This window comes from Physella acuta, unplaced genomic scaffold (assembly GCF_028476545.2).
Source record: "Physella acuta isolate Inbredline_101_S28 unplaced genomic scaffold, ASM2847654v3 ptg000875l, whole genome shotgun sequence".
Taxonomy (NCBI): domain Eukaryota; kingdom Metazoa; phylum Mollusca; class Gastropoda; family Physidae; genus Physella; species Physella acuta.
The window spans coordinates 362,501-370,063 of NW_026732392.1; the positions used below are offsets into that span (position 1 = coordinate 362,501).

Below are 7,563 nucleotides of genomic sequence, written 5' to 3' on the forward strand. Positions count from 1 at the left end.
GGAGGAGATGGAGATGGAGATGGAGAAGGAGGTGGAGATGGAGATGGAGATGGAGGAGATGGAGATGGAGATGGAGATGGAGATGGAGGTGGAGATGGAGATGGAGATGGAGATGGAGGAGATGGAGATGGAGATGGAGATGGAGGAGATGGAGATGGAGATGGAGATGGAGATGGAGATGGAGATGGAGATGGAGATGGAGATAAACATGGAGATGGAGATGGAAGTTGAGGTGGAGATGGAGATGGAGATGGAGATGGAGATGGAGGAGATGGAGATGGAGGAGATGGAGATGGAGATGGAGATGGAGATGGAGGTGGAGATGGAGATGGAGATGGAGATGGAGATGGAGATATACATGGAGATGGAGATGGAAGTTGAGGTGGAGATGGAGATGGAGATGGAGATGGAGATGGAGGAGATGGAGATGGAGGAGATGGAGATGGAGATGGAGATGGAGATGGAGATGGAGGTGGAGATGGAGATAAACATGGAGATGGAGATGGAAGTTGAGGTGGAGATGGAGATGGAGATGGAGATGGAGATAAACATGGAGATGGAGATAGAAGTTGAGGTGGAGATGGAGATGGAGATGGAGATGGAGGTGGAAGTTGAGGTGGAGATGGAGATGGAGATGGAGATGGAGATGGAGGTGGAAGTTGAGGTGGAGATGGAGATGGAGATGGAGATGGAGATGGAGATGGAGATGGAGATGGAGATGGAGATGGAGATGGAGATGGAGATGGAGATGGAGATGGAGATGGAGATGGAGATGGAGGAGATGGAGATGGAGATGGAGATGGAGATGGAGGAGATGGAGATGGAGATGGAGATGGAGGTGGAGATGGAGATGGAGATGGAGATGGAGGAGATGGAGATGGAGATGGAGATGGAGATGGAGATGGAGGAGATGGAGATGGAGGTGGAGATGGAGATGGAGATGGAGATGGAGATGTAGGTTGAGGTGGAGATGGAGATGGAGATGGAGATGGAGATGGAGGTTGAGGTGGAGATGGAGTTGGAAATGGAGATGGAGATGGAGATGGAGATGGAGATGGAGATGGAGATGGAGATGGAGATGGAGATGGAGGAGATGGAGATGGAGATGGAGATGGAGATGGAGATGGAGATGGAGATGGAGATGGAGGAGATGGAGATGGAGATGGAGATGGAGGAGATGGAGATGGAGATGGAGATGGAGGTGGAGATGGAGATGGAGATGGAGATGGAAGTTGAGGTGGAGATGGAGATGGAGATGGAGATGGAGATGGAGATGGAGATGGAGATGGAGATGGAGATCGAGGTGGAGATGGAGATGGAGATGGAGATGGAGGTAGAGGTGGAGATGGAGTTGGAAATGGAGATGGAGATGAAGATGGAGATGGAGATGGAGATGGAGATGGAGATCGAGGTGGAGATGGAGATGGAGATGGAGATGGAGATGGAGATGGAGATGGAGATGGAAGTTGAGGTGGAGATGGAGATGGAGATGGAGATGGAGATGGAGGAGATGGAGATGGAGGAGATGGAGATGGAGATGGAGATGGAGATGGAGATGGAGATGGAGATGGAGATGGAGAGAGAGATGGCGATGGAGATGGAGATGGAGGAGATGGAGATGGAGATGGAGATGGAGATGGAGGAGATGGCGATGGAGGAGATGGAGATGGAGATGGAGATGGAGATGGAGATGGAGATGGAGATGGAGATGGAGATGGAGGTGGAGATGGAGATGGAGGAGATGGAGATGGGGGAGATGGAGATGGAGATGGAGATGGAGATGGAGATGGAGATTGAGGAGATGGAGATGGAGATGGAGATGGAGATGGAGATGGAGATGGAGATGGAGGTGGAGATGGAGATGGAGATGGAGATGGAGATGGAGATGGAGATGGAGTTGGAGATGGAGATAAACATGGAGATGGAGATGGAAGTTTAGGTGGAGATGGAGATGGAGATGGAGATGGAGATGGAGATGGAGATGGAGATGGAGATAGAGATGGAGATGGAAGTTTAGGTTGAGATGGAGATGGAGATGGAGATGGAGATGGAGATGGAGATGGAGATGGAGATGGAGATGGAGATGGAGATGGAGATGGAAGTTGAGGTGGAGATGGAGATGGAGATGGAGATGGAGATGGAGATGGAGATGGAGATGGAGATGGAGATGGAGATGGAGATGGAGATGGAGATGGAGGTGGAGATGGAGATGGACGTTGAGGTGGAGATGGAGATAGAGATGGAGATGGAGATGGAGGTGGAGATGGAGATGGAAGTTGAGGTGGAGATGGAGATGGAGATGGAGATGGAGATGGAAGTTGAGATGGAGATAGAGATGGAGATGGAGATGGAGATGGAGATGGAGATGGAGATTGAGTTGGAGATGGAGATGGAGATGGAGATGGAGATAAACATGGAGATGGAGATGGAAGTTGAGGTGGAGATGGAGATGGAGATGGAGATGGAGATGGAGATGGAGATGGAGTTGGAGATGGAGATGGAGATAGAAGTTGAGGTGGAGATGGAGATGGAGATGGAGATGGAGGTGGAAGTTGAGATGGAGATGGAGATGGAGATGGAGATGGAGATGGAGATGGAGATTGAGTTGGAGATGGAGATGGAGATGGAGATGGAGATGGAGATAAACATGGAGATGGAGATGGAAGTTGAGGTGGAGATGGAGATGGAGATGGAGATGGAGATGGAGATGGAGATGGAGATGGAGTTGGAGATGGAGATGGAGATAGAAGTTGAGGTGGAGATGGAGATGGAGATGGAGGTGGAAGTTGAGATGGAGATGGAGATGGAGATGGAGATGGAGATGGAGATGGAGATGGAGATGGAGATGGAGATGGAGATGGAGATGGAGATGGAGATTGAGGAGATGGAGATGGAGATGGAGATGGAGATGGAGGAGATGGAGATAGAAGTTGAGGTGGAGATGGAGATGGAGATGGAGATGGAGATGGAGATGGAGATGGAGATGGAGGAGATGGAGATGGATGTTGAGGTGGAGATGGAGATGGAGATGGAGATGGAGATGGAGATGGAGATGGAGATGGAGATGGAGATGGAGATGGAGATGGAGATGGAGATGGAGATGGAGATGGAAGTTAAGGTGGAGATGGAGATGGAGTTGGAGATGGAGATGGAGATGGAGATGGAGATGGAGATGGAGATGGAGATGGAGATGGAGATGGAGATGGAGATGGAGATGGAGATGGCGATTTATACGAAGTTGAAAATTGAGGTGCGGTTGTTAGTGGGGATGCAAACACTGGCACATTCAAAATACATAGATCGAAACAGGATTCAACGCAGTACAATATTTTATGTTGACAAGCAGTTGATCATTCGTATGAATTGCGCTATAGAAAATTTACCTCTTGATCTGCAAATACATTTGAAATCCAATTTCCTTTTGTTTTGATAGCCGAGTTCTATCAAAGTTCTATAATAGGCGTAAGGATTATCTACAGCTAAATGCATTATAGTCTATAAATAACTTACAAATGCTGACACTGGTTGATGTGATTTTGGTAACATGTGTTTAGTTTTATTCCAACTCACCATCAGCCGAACTGAAGTTCTAACTCAATTTTTTTTATTAGTAGTAGGCTTTTGGCTCAAGTAAAATGAGTATGCGTACATTTAATTCAGTATTAATACATTGGCTTACTAAGTTGCTAATATATTTGCAAAAAGCAGAGTTTTTACTTCCAGGATTGGCAAAAAATAAATTTAACGCACTTAATAAAACAATTATTTTCATAATCTCTGCCGTTACTCTTACCAATGTTATTGCCTTAAAGGTAATCTAGTGGACTACCGATTTATTTAATTGCTACTTCAAATTATCTACCCTCCTCTCAGTTCCTTTGACGTTTCGGATTATTTTCTGGTGGTACTGAGATCGATGCTCATCTTATCATTTGGCTTGTTAAAAGGAAAATTACTTGGCAATTCTCATCCGTGCAGATGGCAAGTGGTCGAGCGATGTAAACTATTTGCTCTACCTAAGCTTTGGCTTACTAAAGAAACAGAAGTCAGTTGTCGAGCGGGGTAAATTACGAGGTTGCTGACACGAAACGTCCTGAGTTCGAACATCAGGAACCCAAAAATTCTGAACATACGGGAAGGTGAAGGTCGTTAGCTGTGGCAGCAAGCCATCTAAGAAAGAAACTCCGACAACAAAACAGGAGCGGATCGCCTTGGGGGAGAGGCTCACCACCATTGGTTTCATAATGGCACTGCTGATGCCAAGTTGTACTGGCTACGCCTGTCCCTTGTGTGTTGAGGGGAATCGTATACATGGGCAACATCCCGTTTGAGATTATATTTTCTCGTAACCTCTTTTGGTGAAAAGCTTTTAGCATAATCTCCATCGCATTTGTGGTTTTCCAACATTCGAAAACCATACCTGAGGACAGGGGCGTAGAGAGGGGGGGGGGCGGGGTGCGGACCGCACCGGATGACACCATTTAGGGGGTGACACCAAGGCAAAAAATAGCAAAATATATAAGAAAAACTTGAGGGGGTGCAAATCGAAAGTTTAAGGGGGGTGCAAATCGAAAACTTGAAAGTTTATCCCCGGGAAGGGTCGCTACGCCTCTGGGGGGTGACACCATTAAGTGCCGCACCGGGTGACACCCGACCTCGCTACGCCACTGCCTGAGGACACTATTCTTCTTCTCTGATTTTTCTAAGCATACGAAAGCGATGGCTAACTTTCCCTATGCTAGTTTTCACCTTCTTTGAAGTAAATTTTATTACTTGTGACTCCACTTCCTAAGATACGAATTACCCTGCTTCCTCTTTTTGTTTGCCTACCAAGCTAATGGTTTCTAGAATGTGTTATTTGCTAGCATACATTGCCTGCTCTTTAGAGTTTGCTGTAGTTTTAAAAGCTAAAGTGTTCTTAGACTTTAGTATTTTTGTCAGCATACGTTTCCTGCTATATAGATTTTGCTGTATTTTTTAAAGCTAAATTATTCCTTGACTTTGGCATTACTTAGCAGCATAGTTTGTCTGCTATTGGAATTTTTACTGCTTGCTACCAAGATCAGATCATCAGCGAAATGCAAGTCATCGAATGAAGATTTAATTGTAAATTTGTCTTTTAAGCTGAGTTGTTCTTTGACTGGTTTTTATTTTCAAGACATTTTTTCATTTAAGACTTTTGTATGCTGTATAATTTAGTAAGATATTTGCCTTCTGTAGAATGCCAGAGGGTCTGCTAGCTAACAACATCAGATAATCAGCAAAATCAAAGTCCTCTACCTTTGTTGAGCGGGGGAAAATCCGGGTTCAAGTTTGTTAAACGTCACTAAGTCCACCCATCGCTGATGGGTACCAAACTCACGTTAGGGAAAATATAGGCGGCTGGACATTGTGTTAACCTCACCATTCTTGTGCCGAGGTCAGCTCTACTTCATTTGCTCCATGGACCGTCGTGGGAAATTTACTTCACATATAAGGCTCCATTTTGCCTCTCTCGGTCTTTGCCGTATTGTCCGAATGAATGCTAATAAGTAATACATTTAGTACCAAAAAAAAACAAGTATGTATAAAATATGGCTTACTTTTGATCCACAAGTTTGTAAAAAATTAAAAGTGGTGACCTATTCTAAACTTAAAAAACAAAATTTGGTAGGATTAAGTAGCAACTAATCTTATCAAATTTAAATATTTATCAAATATTCATAAATAGTACAATGTATAACGCATCACCTTTGTAGAACACACCTGCCTGTGCTCGATGACAAACTGGTAATTTGTATACCAACATGTGGTTACAGTTCACACGTCATCAGTCTACAAACGGAGATAGCCAATGGCTGATCAGGGGACAGAACTAAAACAACGAATAACTCCACCCCCACTCACTGTCTCACACACAATTCCAAAACTAATACACCAACAACACATCTGAACGTGCACCAATACCAAAACCTACACCTACACCACACCTACACGACACCTACACCCACACAAAACACCTACACCTACACCTACACCTACACCCACACCTACACCTACACCTACACCTACACCCACACCTACACCTACACCTACACCTACACCTACACTTACACCACACCTACACCCACACAAAACACCTACACCTACACCTACACCCACACCTACACCTACACCTACACCTACACCTACACCACACCTACACCTACACCTACACCTACACCTACACCTACACCTACACCTACACCTACACCACACCTACACCTACACCTACACCTACACCACACCTACACCTACACCTACACCTACACTTACACCTACACCTACACCTACACCTACACCTACACCTACACCTACACCTACACCTACACCTACACTTACACCTACACCTACACCTACACCTACACCTACACCTACACCTACACCTACACCTACACCTACACCTACACCTACACCTACACCTACACCTACACCTACACCTACACCTACACCTACACCTACACCTACACCTACACCTACACCTACACCTACAACTTCACCTACACCTACATCTACACCTACAGAAACACCTGTTAGCACAAGATGGGCGACGGAAAAATGCGCCAACAGAAATTCACACATTTTTGAGTGCTCAATTTTCTGTCTGTGCATTTTTCTGTTTGCTCATTTTTCCTTTGCGCTTCTTTCCTGAAACCCCCATACCCACATAGACACCTTTATCTACAGACACATCCGAATTCGCATCCACATCTAAAATTACATAACATCAACCTTTACTCACATAATCACACCAACACTCATACTTACACATACACCTGTCCCTACACCTACTTCATTATTTTCACCTGTCCGGAACTTAATATTTTAACCTAAACACATTATTTATATCTATTGATCTTACCTTAAACACTAAAAAGTTAATTGAAAAACTGATATTGATTAGTATGTGGCTTAAAATATGGTGGCTGGAGGGGGGGGGTCTATAGTGTGCTATCTTCTTTATCCGCGACATTCAGTACTAGCATATATATATATATATATATATATATATATATATATATATATATATATATATATATATATATATATATATATATATATATATATATATATATATATATAAAGAAATGTATTTTTGTCTGTCTGTCTTGTATGCATTACTACACCTCTCATCACATCGCCGTGAAACTTTGCGAAGTTGTTGCGAATAATCCTGGGGAGGTTTCTGCGGGGGAAAAAATTTCAAATTCACAGGGGTGGCGCCCCGGCAGGGCGCAATTTTTTTTCTCTATGTACGATATTTAAAAATAAACGTCGATTGCGGTTTCACGGCGTTCATTCGATCACCATCAAACTTTGGGGAGTTTATTAGAACGCTCCAGGGAAGGTTTCTGTAAAAAAAAAAAATGTAATTTCGCAAGGGCGGCGATAGTGGGATTTTTCTCTATATACGGTATATAAAAGTAAAAGACAAATTGCGGTTCGACACAGTTTATCCAGGTGCCATAAAACTTTAGGGGTTGATGAATACTCCCGAGGTTTCTGGGGTGTGAGGGGGGGGGGGGGATTAACGATGGGTGGGTG

General features: G+C 44.3%; 1 protein-coding gene across 10 annotated transcripts in view; it reads right to left on the reverse strand.

Moving 5' to 3' along the window:
• Positions 1-6,805, reverse strand: part of LOC131952533 (levansucrase) — a 24,589-nt gene extending 17,784 nt beyond the window's left edge. For 7 of the 10 annotated variants that reach the window (XM_059315254.1, XM_059315253.1, XM_059315249.1 and 4 more), the window contains exon 1: positions 5,731-5,814. The gene's annotated coding sequence lies outside the window, so the exon portion shown is untranslated. Of the gene's footprint in view, positions 1-5,730; positions 5,815-6,786 lie in introns of those variants that run through there. The other 3 variants (XM_059315250.1, XM_059315251.1, XM_059315246.1) reach the window with 2 other exon arrangements.
• Between the last annotated feature and the right edge of the window lie 758 nt (positions 6,806-7,563).